Source organism: Castor canadensis, chromosome 9, assembly GCF_047511655.1.
Source record: "Castor canadensis chromosome 9, mCasCan1.hap1v2, whole genome shotgun sequence".
In the NCBI taxonomy this organism is placed as follows: domain Eukaryota; kingdom Metazoa; phylum Chordata; class Mammalia; order Rodentia; family Castoridae; genus Castor; species Castor canadensis.
In genome coordinates this window covers 13,709,984-13,723,405 of record NC_133394.1, presented here as the reverse complement: position 1 = coordinate 13,723,405, position 13,422 = coordinate 13,709,984, and the positions used below count along the sequence as shown (strand labels likewise).

Genomic DNA, 13,422 nt, shown 5'->3' with positions numbered 1-13,422 from the left:
TATAATATGTTTGGACTGAATCTGTTTGGATGTTTTTGACCTTCCTGTTCCTGTATATTTATGTCTTTCTCTACACTTGGAAAGTTTTTTGCTATTGTTTTTTTTCTTTTTAATAAGTTTTATACCCCTGACTTTCTGTTACTTGAAATCCTATAACCCAAATATTCATTCTTTTCATTTAGTCTATAAATAAATCCTATAAGCTTTCTTCATTCCTTTTCACTGTTTTTTTTTTTTTAATGATGGCGCTGGGTTTGAATTTAAGATCTCATGCTTGCTAGGCAGGTACTCTGCTTGACTCACCCTGACAGCTCCTTTTCACTCTTTTTTCCTCTGGCTGTATGTTTTTGAGTAACCTGTCTTTGGTTTCACAAATGCTTCTGCTTGGTCAGTTCTGCTGTTGATGGTCTATTGTGCATTTTAAAATTTTACTCACTATATTTTTCAGCTCTAGAATTTGTTTTCATTTTGAAAAAGTAATTTCAACGTCTGTTAAATTTCTTATTTGGGTCATTTATTGTTCTTCTGACTTGTTGAATTGTTTCTCAGTTTTCTTAAAGCTCACTGAGTGTTCTTAAAACAATTATTTTGAATTCTTTTTCACACAGTTCATAAATCTCCATTTCTTTAGGGTCAGTTTCTAGTGCCTTATTTTGTTCAGTGAGTGGTTACTGGACCATAGGAGCTATGACTTCTTGCCCTTTTCTGGGTTGGGGCCCCACATTTGGGTGTAAGACAAAATCTAATGCTCACTTTGCTTTTCTTCCCCCAGTCATCAGGCATCTTTCTTCACTGTTGCCTCAGATTGCAGGAAGAATTACATGAATATGATATAAATACATATTTATGTATAATATAAAACTGTCCTTCCTATCTTCTTTGATAAACTTTTTCTTAATTCTTTGCTATACCCAGATGCTGTAATCTCACCTGGCTTTCTTAGCTTTTGTGACGGTATTTTTGTGAACAGATGTAGATAGTTGTTCAAATGGATATTTCTTGGGGGGCAAGTGTTGGAAAGTACTATTTTACCATCTTGCTGACATTAGGCTCAACATCGCTTTGAGATAATTACCTTACCTTACTTTTAAAGAAATTTTCTTGAGAATTTTAGTTTTTGAAAAGTTGTTATAAATAAAAGTTGTTTTTAAACTAAAAAACATGTTTTTGTCTGATAGAATAATGTGTGCTTCCCTTGCTTGAATGAATTCCCAATTAATTGGCTCTTAATATTCTTAGTAAGTTATTCTATTCATTCCAGAGCTTTTTTCATTCTGAGTATCTTTAGTAGTTTTTATCATAATCATATTTGGTTAATTATTAGCCCTCTTTTTGTCACGTAACTGAAATTTAATCAATATTCAGTTCTCTGAAACCTTGAGGTATTTACTTCTTATACTTTGCTGAATATTTTGTACTTATCAAAATGGAATGATCACATTGAGAAGCCTTTTGTGGGGGTAGGATTGTCTTGTTTTGGTTTAAAACTAGATCACCATAATTCCTTAGGCAGGTTGAAATATGTGAGAAGTAAAAGACATAAAATAATTTGATATTATTTGTGTGCGCTATATTTGAAATGTCCACTAGATGTCACTGTTGTCCTTTACGTTCTATTCTCATTTTCTAGTAGTAGTTCAAATAGTCTTAGTTGTAGTAGTTTTTCCTAAAGTATGTGTATTTAAAAGCTCTTTGATTTACTTTGGGAAATACACATCTTCCTACATGTATTAGAAATGTTTTGTATTCTGTTGTAAATTTTATTAATACTAAATAAGAGTTGAGAGGTTTATAGGAAAAACTTTATATGATATTTAGACTTTGAGGAATACTTTTAATCAGCTTTCATTTAAATGCTGAAGCAGTAGCTGGTTAGAAGAGGATCTTTAGAGGTAATCTTAGTTTCTTCTTGGTGTCTTTATATGTCTATGTAGTGACCAGATAGCCTCACCAGTAATCATAAACATCCAGGTGATAATGTGGATTGTTTTCCTGGAAAGCTAATGAACATACATTGTGCTGCCATAGTCCTCAGTAAGGAGCTAGACTCTGGATTGTGCTTTAGAATGTCATTGTCTTACCCTTGGTAGTTCATGATATGAAGGATAGTTTTGGCTTTTAATCATCATATCTTTATATGTGATTTTTTTTCTGTTAACCTTTTTTTTCCTTTTTATAAGTTAAAGAAAAAGTGGCAGCATTTTGTTATTTAAGGAAAAATGAAGCTGATTGTGGTTTTATTTTTTTTAACATCACTACAAGATCTATATTATTTTTTAAGGAAAATTCGATTTCTAATTCAGATACTAAGGCAAGTAATTAAGATACTGTGAACTTTCATGAGGTTTTTAGATCTATCATTTCATCAGTTATAGACTGATTTAACTGAGTGGAAAATCTAACTAAATCTTTTTACATTTTTCCATGGGTTCTTGCCCACTGTAGGATGTAGTATGTCTTAGAGTACTATAACAGGCTTTCCTTTTTTACTAGAAGTTATGGAACTGTTTACTTGAACCATTTTAAATTCTTATTTTCTGTAATACTGTTACTGATTTGAAGTAATGACTTTAAAAAAATTATCTCAAAATTATTCTTTTTGTCTTACTTTTTCCTTCATTTGCTACATTATGAAGAGTGCATTGTATCTAGATCTTTGTTACCTCTATTTTTCAAAATCCCTGTAAAAGATCATGCCTTCCTTTAATACTCTCCTCTATATCCAAGGAGGGACTACAATGGACTTTCTGCTAAATGGTTACAAGGTATAAAATTGGATTTAGCTAACTAGAATATTTTTTTACCAAATTGGTTTTATTTATGCTACTCATTCTACTTTTTTGTGTTCAAAATCTTCCATCACACAGAATTAGGATTTAAAAAACTTAATATGATGTCTGCAATTTATTGCTTCTCTAGAAGAGACTATTTCTGTACAGAAGAGAGAAGTTAGAGGCTTCCACCTGTAATCCCAGCAGTTGGGAAGCAGAGGCAAGTGGATTGTGAACTTGAGGCTAGCAGGGCCACAAAGTGAGTTCAAGGCCAGTCTGTACTACAGAGCAAGACCCTGTCTCAAAAAAACCCCTAACAATGACAATAACAAAAACCCAAAACCACAAGTGAGATTTAGCATTCAAAATCTCTATTATCAACATCTTTTCTGAATCCCTCTCAGTTGTATTACTTTTGTGCAGGAAATGATGTTATTCAAGGAAAGTTTTCAAATAAAGACAGTATTTAAAACTCCTTTGTATTTTAACATTATATTTTGACATACTGTTGTTCTTTCGCTCTGTGAAAGGAAAGTAATGTGAAGGATATTTGTTAATAAATGATAAAAATCCCTGTGTCTTAAACGTGACCATTTTAATAGTTTAGAAAACATCTGACCCAAGAGTAAACTTCTTCTCAATTTACTACCTAGTTATTTCTCTTTTATTGTAGAACTTATTTTTACTTACTTATGAAACTAAAGTGACTTATTAGACATTGTGATGGCTTTCAAAACTATTTCTATACTATTATTAGAAAAACGAGTTGTTAACTTAACATTCAGCAGAAATTTCCAGCATAGTGAAAGTTGTCCTTGGGTTCACTGTTTGGATTTTGCTTCTAAAATTTGTGGCCACTAAAGATAAAATTATTGATGGAGCACCAGATTGAGCATTTAAGTGAATTTTAAGCCTGTTTTTGTCTTCAGATAATAAAGCTGTTACCAAGTGGTATTTCTTAAGAGGTTTGAAATAAGTCTTCAGTGGTAAGAGGGCTATAATGATACTTTACTTTTTTCTGTGTGGGAAGAAAATCAGTAGCACAGCTATGTGAGTCCGTGTATGGTACTTTGACAGAAGTGGTTAATAAGTCAGTACAGTACTCCTGTTACAATAACATTTACTATTATAATTTGAGTTCTAGTAATGTGTATGGTAAAATAAGAAGATGCAGACAAAGGCTTTACCCTTTGATTTTATTTATTTTCTAATTAGGGGCTTATTTTAAACAATTTGATATTAAGTAGAATGACTTTGGCTGGGTCTACAAATAATGGTTTTGATAAGACAGAGAATGTAATTTATTGAGCCTTTAAAAAGCAAGTGGTTTTTAAATTTTTTAAGTGAGTTTAAAAGAAAATATTTAAAAAATTTGTTTTTATAGCTAACTTTAGCTCATCTTATAAGTCAGCATAGAATGTTTTGGTGTGAAATATATTACAATTTTTAGATCAGAAATATTGCCTTTTTATCCTTCTCTAAATGTAATTTATAGAAGTTTTGAAAATTTTTATTCTTGATTGTATGCATTACTTCTAAAATAGAGTTGAAGTAACTTTGCATTTGAGGTATATTTCTTTTTGATAGTAAAATGTATTGCACTATAGTATATCACAAATTTTTTAATAGAGAAACATTTTGTATCTCTCGTTTTCTGTTTGACTTAAGACTACTAGTAAGATATGAGGTGTAGCCTGGCATTCCTGTACTAAAATAGATTGTGCTTTATTCTGTGAATATTTATTTAGGGCCAACTAAGTGCCACATACTGTAGCAGGCAGTGGTGATATAACAAAGGAAATCACAGCTTCTGATCTTAAGCACTGTCTATTGGGAAAGACAGGGAAATAAGTCAGCAATTACACTATAAAAAATGTAAGATGTAAATATAATATAGTGAAAAATAACTTTGATCTGAAAGCAATCCCATTTCTAATAACTACAAGAGAAATAAAATAACTAGGAATAAATTTAATCAAAGAGGTGAATGCTATCTGTAATGAAAACGATAAAACATTGGTGAAAGAAATCGAAGCAGACCCCCCCCCCAATCAGACATACATCCCACGTTCACAGATTGGAAGAATCAATATTGTTAAAATGTATATACTATCTAAACTGATCTGCAGATTTGGCATAATCCCTATCAAAATTCCAAAGACATTCTTCACAAAACTAGAAAAAATTGTAAGGAACCACAAAAAAATCTTGCCAAGGTAATCTTGAGGACTGGCAGAATGACTCAAGTTCTAGAGCACCTGCCTAGAGAGTATGAGGCCCTGAGTTTAAACCCCAGTAATGCAAAAACAAGAAAGTCTCAAGGTAATCTTGAGTAAAAACAATAAGGCAGGAGCAATTACATTACCTGACTTCAGCATGCACTACAAAGTTGTAATAATGAAAACAACAAGGTAAGCCAGGCCTGCTGATGCATGCTTGTACTCGGGAAGCTGAGGCAGGAGAACCATGAGGCCAGTCTGGGCTACACTGGAGACCCTCTTTCAAGAAAAACAATAAGTAAACAAACAAACAACAAATAACTTTTAAAAAAATCCAGCATGGTGCTTGCATAAAAATAGACACAGACCAATGGAACAGGATAGAGAACCTAGAAGTAGACCCATGCATTTACAACCAGCTGATTTTAGACAAAAGTGCTAGGAACATGCAGTGGAGAAAGGACAGTCTTTGTAATAAATGGCACTGGAAAATGAGATGTCTACATATAGATAAATGGAACTAGATCCTAGGCTCTCACCCTAGACAAAGATCAACTTAAAATAGATGAAAGGCTTAAATGTAAGACAAGAAACTACTAAAAGAAAACAGGGGAATGCCTTAGAACATTGGAATGGTCGAGGAGTTTTTGAACAAGACACAGGACACAAAAGCAAAAATAGACAAATGGGATTATATTTAACTACAAGACTTTGCCCAGCAATGGAACCAGCATCAGAGTGAAAAGATAAGCTGCAGAATGGAGGAAAATATTTCAAACTGTAATCTGACAAGGGATTTACTGTAACAAGGGGTATAACCTGACAAGGCATGTAGGATGTGAAATAACTTTCACATCACAAATCATCAGTGATGCAGGCAAAACACAATGAGATATCACTTCACCCCAGTTGTCACAAAGAAAAAAGATAAGTGGTGGTAAAGATGTGGGGAGAGGAGAACTCTTTTTTTTTTTATTCATATGTGCATACAATGCTTGGGCGAGGATGTAGGGAGAAAGGAACCCTCATACACTGCTGGTGGGAATGTAAATTAGAACAACCACTATGGAAAACAGTATGGAGGCTCCTCAAAAAACTAAACATAGAACAGTCATCCAGCAATACCACTCCTAGGGATATACCTGAAGGAATGTGAGTCAGGTTACAACAAAGGCACCTGCACACCCATGTTTTTTGCAGCATTATTCACAATAGCTAAGCTATGGAAACAGCCAAGATGCCCCACTAGTGATGAATGGATTTCAAAAATGTGGTATTTATATACAATGAAATTGTACTCAGCTACAAAGAAGAATGAAATTTTGTCATACACAGGTAAATGGATGGAACTGGAGAACATCATCTTAAATGAAGTTAGCCAGGCTCAGAAGGCCAAGAGCTACATGTTCTTTCTCATATGCGGATTATAGACCTAAAACAAATGCAGCAATACTATGAAAAACAGATCACATTTAGGGGAGGTCACATACAGGAGGGAGAGGGGAAAAGAAGGAAGTTAAGAAGATGAATATGATTGATATACTTTCTTTTTTATTATTCATATGCGCATACAAGGCTTGGGTCATTTCTCCTCCCTGCCCCCACCCCCTGCCTTACCACCCACCCCATCCCCTCCCACTCCCCCCCACCGCCTCGATACCCAGCAGAAACTATTTTGCTCTTATTTCTAATTTTGTTGTAGAGAGAGTATAAGCCATAATAGGAAGGAATAAGGGTTTTTGCTGGTTGAGATAAGGATAGCTATACAGGGAGCTGACTCACATTAATTTCCTGTGCATGTGTGTTACCTTCTAGGTTAATTCTTCTTGATCTAACCTTTTCTGTAGTTCCTGGTCCCCTTCTCCTATTGGCCTCAGTTGCTTTTAAGGTATCTGCTTTAGTTTCTCTGCATTGAGGGCAACAAATGCTACTAATTTTGTAGGTGTTTTACCTATCCTCACACCTCCCTTGTGTGCTCTCGCTTTTATCATGTGCTCAAAGTCCAATCCCCTTGTTGTTTTTGCTCTTGATCTAATGTCCTCATATGAGGGAGAACATACGATTTTTGGTCTTTTGGGCCAGGCTAACCTCACTCAGGATGATGTTCTCCAATTCCATCCATTTACCAGCGAATGATAACATTTTGTTCTTCTTCATGGCTGCATAAAATTCCATTGTGTATAGATACCACATTTTCTTAATCCATTCATCAGTAGTGGGGCATCTTGGCTGTTTCTATAACTTGGCTATTGTGAATAGTGCCACGATAAACATGGGTGTGCAGGTGCCTCTGGAGTAACCTGTGTCACAGTCTTTTGGGTATATCCCCAAGAGTGGTATTGCTGGATCAAATGGTAGATCAATGTTTAGCTTTTTAAGTACCCTCCAAATTTTTTTCCAGAGTGGTTGTACTAGTTTACATTCCCACCAACAGTGTAAGAGGGTTCCTTTTTCCCCGCATCCTCGCCAACACCTGTTGTTGGTGGTGTTGCTAATGATGGCTATTCTAACAGGGGTGAGGTGGAATCTTAGTGTGGTTTTAATTTTTTTTTTTTTTTTTTTCGGTGCTGGGGACCGAACTCAGGGCCTTACACTTGCCAGGCAAGCGCTCTTCCACTGAGCTAAATCCCCAACCCTAGTGTGGTTTTAATTTGCATTTCCTTTATTGCTAGAGATGGTGAGCATTTTTTCATGTGTTTTTTGGCCATTTGAATTTCTTCTTTTGAGAAAGTTCTATTCACTTGCCCATTTCTTTATTGGTTCATTAGTTTTGGGAGAATTGAGTTTTTTAAGTTCCCTATATATTCTGGTTATCAGTCCTTTGTCTGATGTGTAGCTGGCAAATATTTTCTCCCACTCTGTGGGTGTTCTCTTCAGTTTAGAGACCATTTCTTTTGATGAACAGAAGCTTTTTAGTTTTATGAGGTCCCATTTATCTATGCTATCTCTTAGTTGCTGTGCTGCTGGGGTTTCGTTGAGAAAGTTCTTACCTATACCTACTAACTCCAGAGTATTTCCTACTCTTTCCTGTATCAACTTAAGAGTTTGGGGTCTGATATTAAGATCCTTGATCCATTTTGAGTTAATGTTGGTATAGGGTGATATACATGGATCTAGTTTCAGTTTTTTGCAGACTGCTAACCAGTTTTCCCAGCAGTTTTTGTTGAAGAGGCTGCTATTTCTCCATCGTATATTTTTAGCTCCTTTGTCAAAGACAAGTTGGTTATAGTTGTGTGGCTTCATATCTGGGTCCTCTATTCTGTTCCACTGGTCTTCATGTCTGTTTTTGTGCGAGAGGATAACGCTTGCACGATGGTGATAGGATGGCAAGTTAGTACAATAATTATGGGAAAATGTATGGAAGTTGTTCAGAAATTCAATATAGAACTACAGTTTCATGTCACAATCTTACTTATAGATATATATTGAAAGGAAGTAAAATCAGTATGTTAAAAAGACATCTGCACTTTCATGTTTATTGGAGCACTATTCGCAGTAGCCAAGAAATGAAACAGTCCTAAGTGTCTATCACCTGATGCAGAGGTAAAGAAAATATTGCTACATATACACAATGGATTACATTCAGCCATAAAAATGAGTGAAATCTCATTGTTGCTTTTATCCAGAGCAATGGTAATAACAGCCAAAGCAAACACACACACACACACAAAACCTAAAATCAACCCTTTATTTAACTCTTTGGCAGGATATATTTCAATAGAAATATGCACTTTTCTTACAAAAGTGAAATAATATCATTTTAGGGATACAGATGACCAAATCCTCTTCTAAAGAAAGCATACTGGATAGCCCAGCTGACCAGAGCAGAGGTAGGATTGTGGCTGAGAACCTCGCACAAAAGGTTTCCAAATAAATCTCTTAGCAATTAGTTCATAGGTTGACCAGGTTTGTTTAGTTTGCTTCAAAAAGATTATCTGGGTAATATATGAAAACAGAAGAATGAACCCTGTTGAAATTATTCTAGGAAGGGAGGAAGGGGGAAAGAGGGAGAACGATAGAGGTGGTAAATCTAACAAGATATATTGTAAGCAGATATGTAAATATCACAATATATCCCCCTGTATAACTATGTTAATAAAATAATAATTTAAAAAAAGAAATATGGTCCCCCCCCAAAAAAAAAAAGATTATCTGGATAAATAAGATTCCTTCTCTCAGACATTTTAAAAACTTTTTTTTTTTTGGTAGGACTGAGATTTGAACTCTGGGCTTTGTTCTTGCAAAGCAAGTGCTCTATTCTTAAAGCCTTACTTTCAGTCCATTTTGCTCTAGCTATTTTGGAAATGGGGTCTCATGAACTATTTTTCCGGACTGGCCTTGAACTGTGACTTTCCTGATTTCAACCTCCCAAGTAGCTAGGATTACAGATGGGAGCCATCAGCACCTGGAAACTTCTTTTTATTGTAAAAAATGTATAATCTTCACCATTTTTCAAGGATACAGTTCAGTAGTGTATTCGCCTAGCTGTACAACACATCTTTAGAACTTTTTCATTTTGCAAAACTGGAATTATATACCCCTTAAGAGGCCTCCAGCCTCTGGTGGCCACCATTCTACTTTCTGTTTCTGTTAGTTTGACTACTCTAGCTACGCTACCTCATCTAAGTGAAATAGTACAGTATTTGTGTTTTGTGACTGATTTACTTCTCTTAGCATAATCTCTTCAAGATTCCATCCATGCTGTGGTATGTGACAGAATTTCTTTTCTAAGTCCACAATGTTGCATTGTATGAATATACCACATTTTGCTCATTCATGCCTCTGTCAGTGGACACTTGGATTGCTTTCTCCCTCTGCCTAGTGTGAATAATGTTGCTGTGCATGTGGGTGTATAAATATTTCAAGATCCTGCTTTCAAATCTTTTGGGTATATACCTAGAAGTGGGATTGATGGATCCAGTGGTATTCCTATTTTTAATTTTTTCTCCCTCAGAAACATAACTCACAAGAAATAGAGGCAGAGTTGGCATCAGCAAGATCTGACACAGAGAGTGTTATGGAGGGATGGGGGTGGGGAAGGTAAAGGGACATGTGAAAACTAAAGTTCTAAGATGAGAAGACCACAAAGTGTAAGATAAGAGAAGCTTTAGTATGCTGTAGGTGCAAGAATAAAAATAAATAACTAGGAGAGAGAAAAATACAGTTGGACAAGTTGCTGGTGCCCACAGTAGCCTTCATTTACTGACCTTCCATACCTGAGTAGTCACTTTTTCCTTGGTTGCCATGGATAGCTATAAACTTTTCTCTGTAACAAAGTAGCTGAGATACTAACTAACTGGAGCAGAGCTTCTCCCCTTATGGTGGGAAACAAAAGAGAGAGGAAGAGAAAGGGGCCAGGGTCCCAATCTCCAGCATCTGGAAGATCTCCCATGAAAGCCTACTTCTTAAAAGTTAACACCATTTCCCAGTAGTGCCAAGCTTGGGACTAAGCCTTTGACATGTGGGTCTTTGGGAACATTTAGGATCCAAACTAGAACAGTTTCCTCATCTTTTGGTAACTCTGAGTGAATCTTTACTTCTAGCAACTAGCACGCCTCTGATAGAATGATAGCATCACTGGAACTTCCTGCCACAAATACTGCTGCTGCAAGATTCACACCTACTTGTTGAAATGACATCACTGAGAACCTCATTTTTCTCAGCTTCCTGTTTTACATGTGGTAAATGAGAGGTCTTTGAATCTTCATTCTCTGATGGAGTGAGAATATTGGTGTAGAAGCAGAGACTGTAAGACAATGGATACTTTCCATGGCCATCTATCCTTCATAAGGGGATTAAGAAAATTCATTACACGAGGCTATGTGGCTCGTATGTATATTGTTACACTGTATTATTTAGGGAATGATGAAAAGAAAAAAAGTCTGCAGACACAAAACTCTATAGGCACAAATTTTTGCCCTCAACATTTTCAAACATGGTTGGCTGAATCAGTGGATGCAAAACTCAGATGCAGAAGGCTGACTGTATTATATTAGTATATTTATTTTATCTGTATTTAGAAAATCAAAACATGGAAATATACAGATTCCAACTTTGTAAACTGTGTAGTGTTATTTTGCTTTTTAAATGTTTTATGTTTACTTGACTAATAAAAATATTTATGATGTACCAAATGATATTTTGATACACGTATACATTGTTGAATAACTTAGTCAAGTTTATTAGCATATGTATTACCTCACATACTTATTTTGTTGTGATAAGAACACTTGAAATCTACTTTCTTAGCAATTTTCAGGTGTAGGCTAATTCTTATTACCTGTAGGTACCACAATGTAATCATCGTCCTGTCTGACTGATATTTTGTTTCCTTTGACCATCTCCCCAGTTCCTCTACCCCCAACTTCTAGTAACCACCATTCAACTCTCTGCTTTTATATGTCTGACATTTTTAGATTCCACATTTAAATGAAATCATATGGTATTATTTACTCAAAAGAATCCCAGTTAAAATAAGCTGTTAATATTCTTTAGTAGCTTTTCAATTTTATATTAATTAACCTAAGTATTCAGACTATGTAAATGTCACTGAAATTGAGGAAAGGGTTATTCTAATTGTTTTAATAGCAGACAGTAACCTTAGACTAAGTGCTTTTGGGAAGGTAGAACATTCTTCAAGGTCCTGTTTTTCTTTTTCTCTTACTTTATTTAATTGTAGTGAATCTGGCCAGTTGATATATGTTGTTTACAAGTGTTGTTTTAAACAGTAACTATACCCAGTAATAACTGTGCTTTGAGTTACTCCTTTAACTGCAGTTTCTTTGGGATTGATGAGAAAAATGGTTAGCATTTTAAAGAATATTGAGTCTATTTTTATTGCCCACTGTCGTACTCATTTTAAGTATAATTGCTAAAAACCTCAAAGCTTATCTGAGAACTTTACTTTCCTGTGTTTTATAAATTTCTGCAAAGTGGTATTGCGTACAAAACTTGGTCTGAGAAATTACTGTGATGCCAGCAGTATTAACGATACTTCTTAGATCTTAGAATGTTCCTTCAAAGGTTGTTCCCAATCCTTTCTAAAAAAAATTAGAAACTGCTTGAAAGGCATTCATGTTCTTTATAAATATTGTACATGGGCTGTATCATTTTGTAAGATTGCTAATCTATACGTCTAGAAGAGGTGGAGGGGGCGGTAAGTACTTCAGTTCTGTTAGCTACCAACAGATGGTGTTAGCAGTTGCTTCTGTAGGTAGAAATTTACACATGTGATTGAGTGGACTTAATGATTGCCCTGTGGAAACTAATCTGATTTTAAGCAGAAGAGTCTCTGTACTGTGTCAGAACCAATAATGATACCCATTTTGTTTTAACTGCCAGAAACCCTGGAGCCAAATTTGTGACCTGCTTAATAGCATACATGTGTGTGTGTGCATGTGTGTGCGTGCAATCTTTGATAGCTACCATCAGCACAAGAACATTACCTGTTTTGATCACCCTCGTGGCTAAGTGGCTGGCACACAGATGCTCAGTTAATATGGTGTGCATTTTTTTTTCCTGCAGTGGCCCTTGATATTTATCTTAAAAACAGTGGAGGGCCATCTGTTTTAACTTTACCAAAGGAAAGGACCCAAGACAGATTAGTTCTTAAATGATCTCCTCTTTCTTGACCCTACTTTCTGATAGATTCGTGTGATCTAGAGAAGATAATGACTAAAGGGAATGCTTTGTGCTTCGGGGGAATCCAGGAGACTCATAATGTGACTGTTATCATGGCTGAAGGTGATAAACTCAGGTTCAGCATGGTAAGAAAGGCACTTTGGGTAATAAGTAGAAATAATGGAGGAATGAGAAGAAACCTCTCCCTGCCTTCACTCTTCTGCCTTAGAATTTAGGTAGCCACATCACATTTAAGATCATAAGAGCCTGAAAAATCAAGCCAAAATTATTCTCAGCCAGTTTGTAAAGTCTAGTTGGTAAGCATTAACTTTATCAATTTAAAAATTTTATCATTTCATTGTTTGAAAAAAACTGTGAAAGGCATTGTGAGGTGCTCCTGGCTTTAAAATATTTCTTTTATATGGAGATTTGCCTGTTGAGATAGAATTGTCTAAGTCAAATATGGAATTCAAATTTGAGAGAGTTCTGTTGACTAAAACCATGATTATCAGTAGCATGGAATTGCCATGATTCACTGAACTCCATTTAACCTGAGGCTGTAGTCAGTTAAAACTTGCTGATATTTCCCCAGAGTCACATTGTCCTCACCAATGAACGCAAAGTTCTCTAACCTTAGCTTACTGGGGGGAAAACCCAGTCTGTTTCATAATCTGCAATCTGGGTTTTAAATACTGTTTTCACAGTAGGGCAGAAGGGTGAGATGAAAGCCAGAGCCAGGAACATACTTCTAGATTGTCTCTACCATGTGCTGCTTCAATCATATTGCAGTCTCTCAGTTCAGAGTTAGAATC

The 13,422-nt window shown here is 35.5% G+C and overlaps 1 protein-coding gene across 9 annotated transcripts in view; it reads left to right on the top strand.

Annotated features, from left to right (window-relative positions):
- Positions 1-13,422, top strand: part of Anapc10 (anaphase promoting complex subunit 10) — a 71,761-nt gene that overhangs the window by 23,206 nt on the left and 35,133 nt on the right. For 2 of the 9 annotated variants that reach the window (XR_012435588.1, XR_012435586.1), the window contains one exon: positions 12,638-12,756. The exons of the other annotated variants lie outside the window; for them this stretch is intronic. The gene's annotated coding sequence lies outside the window, so the exon portion shown is untranslated. The remainder of the gene's footprint in view (positions 1-12,637; positions 12,757-13,422) is intronic. 9 annotated transcript variants of the gene reach the window in all.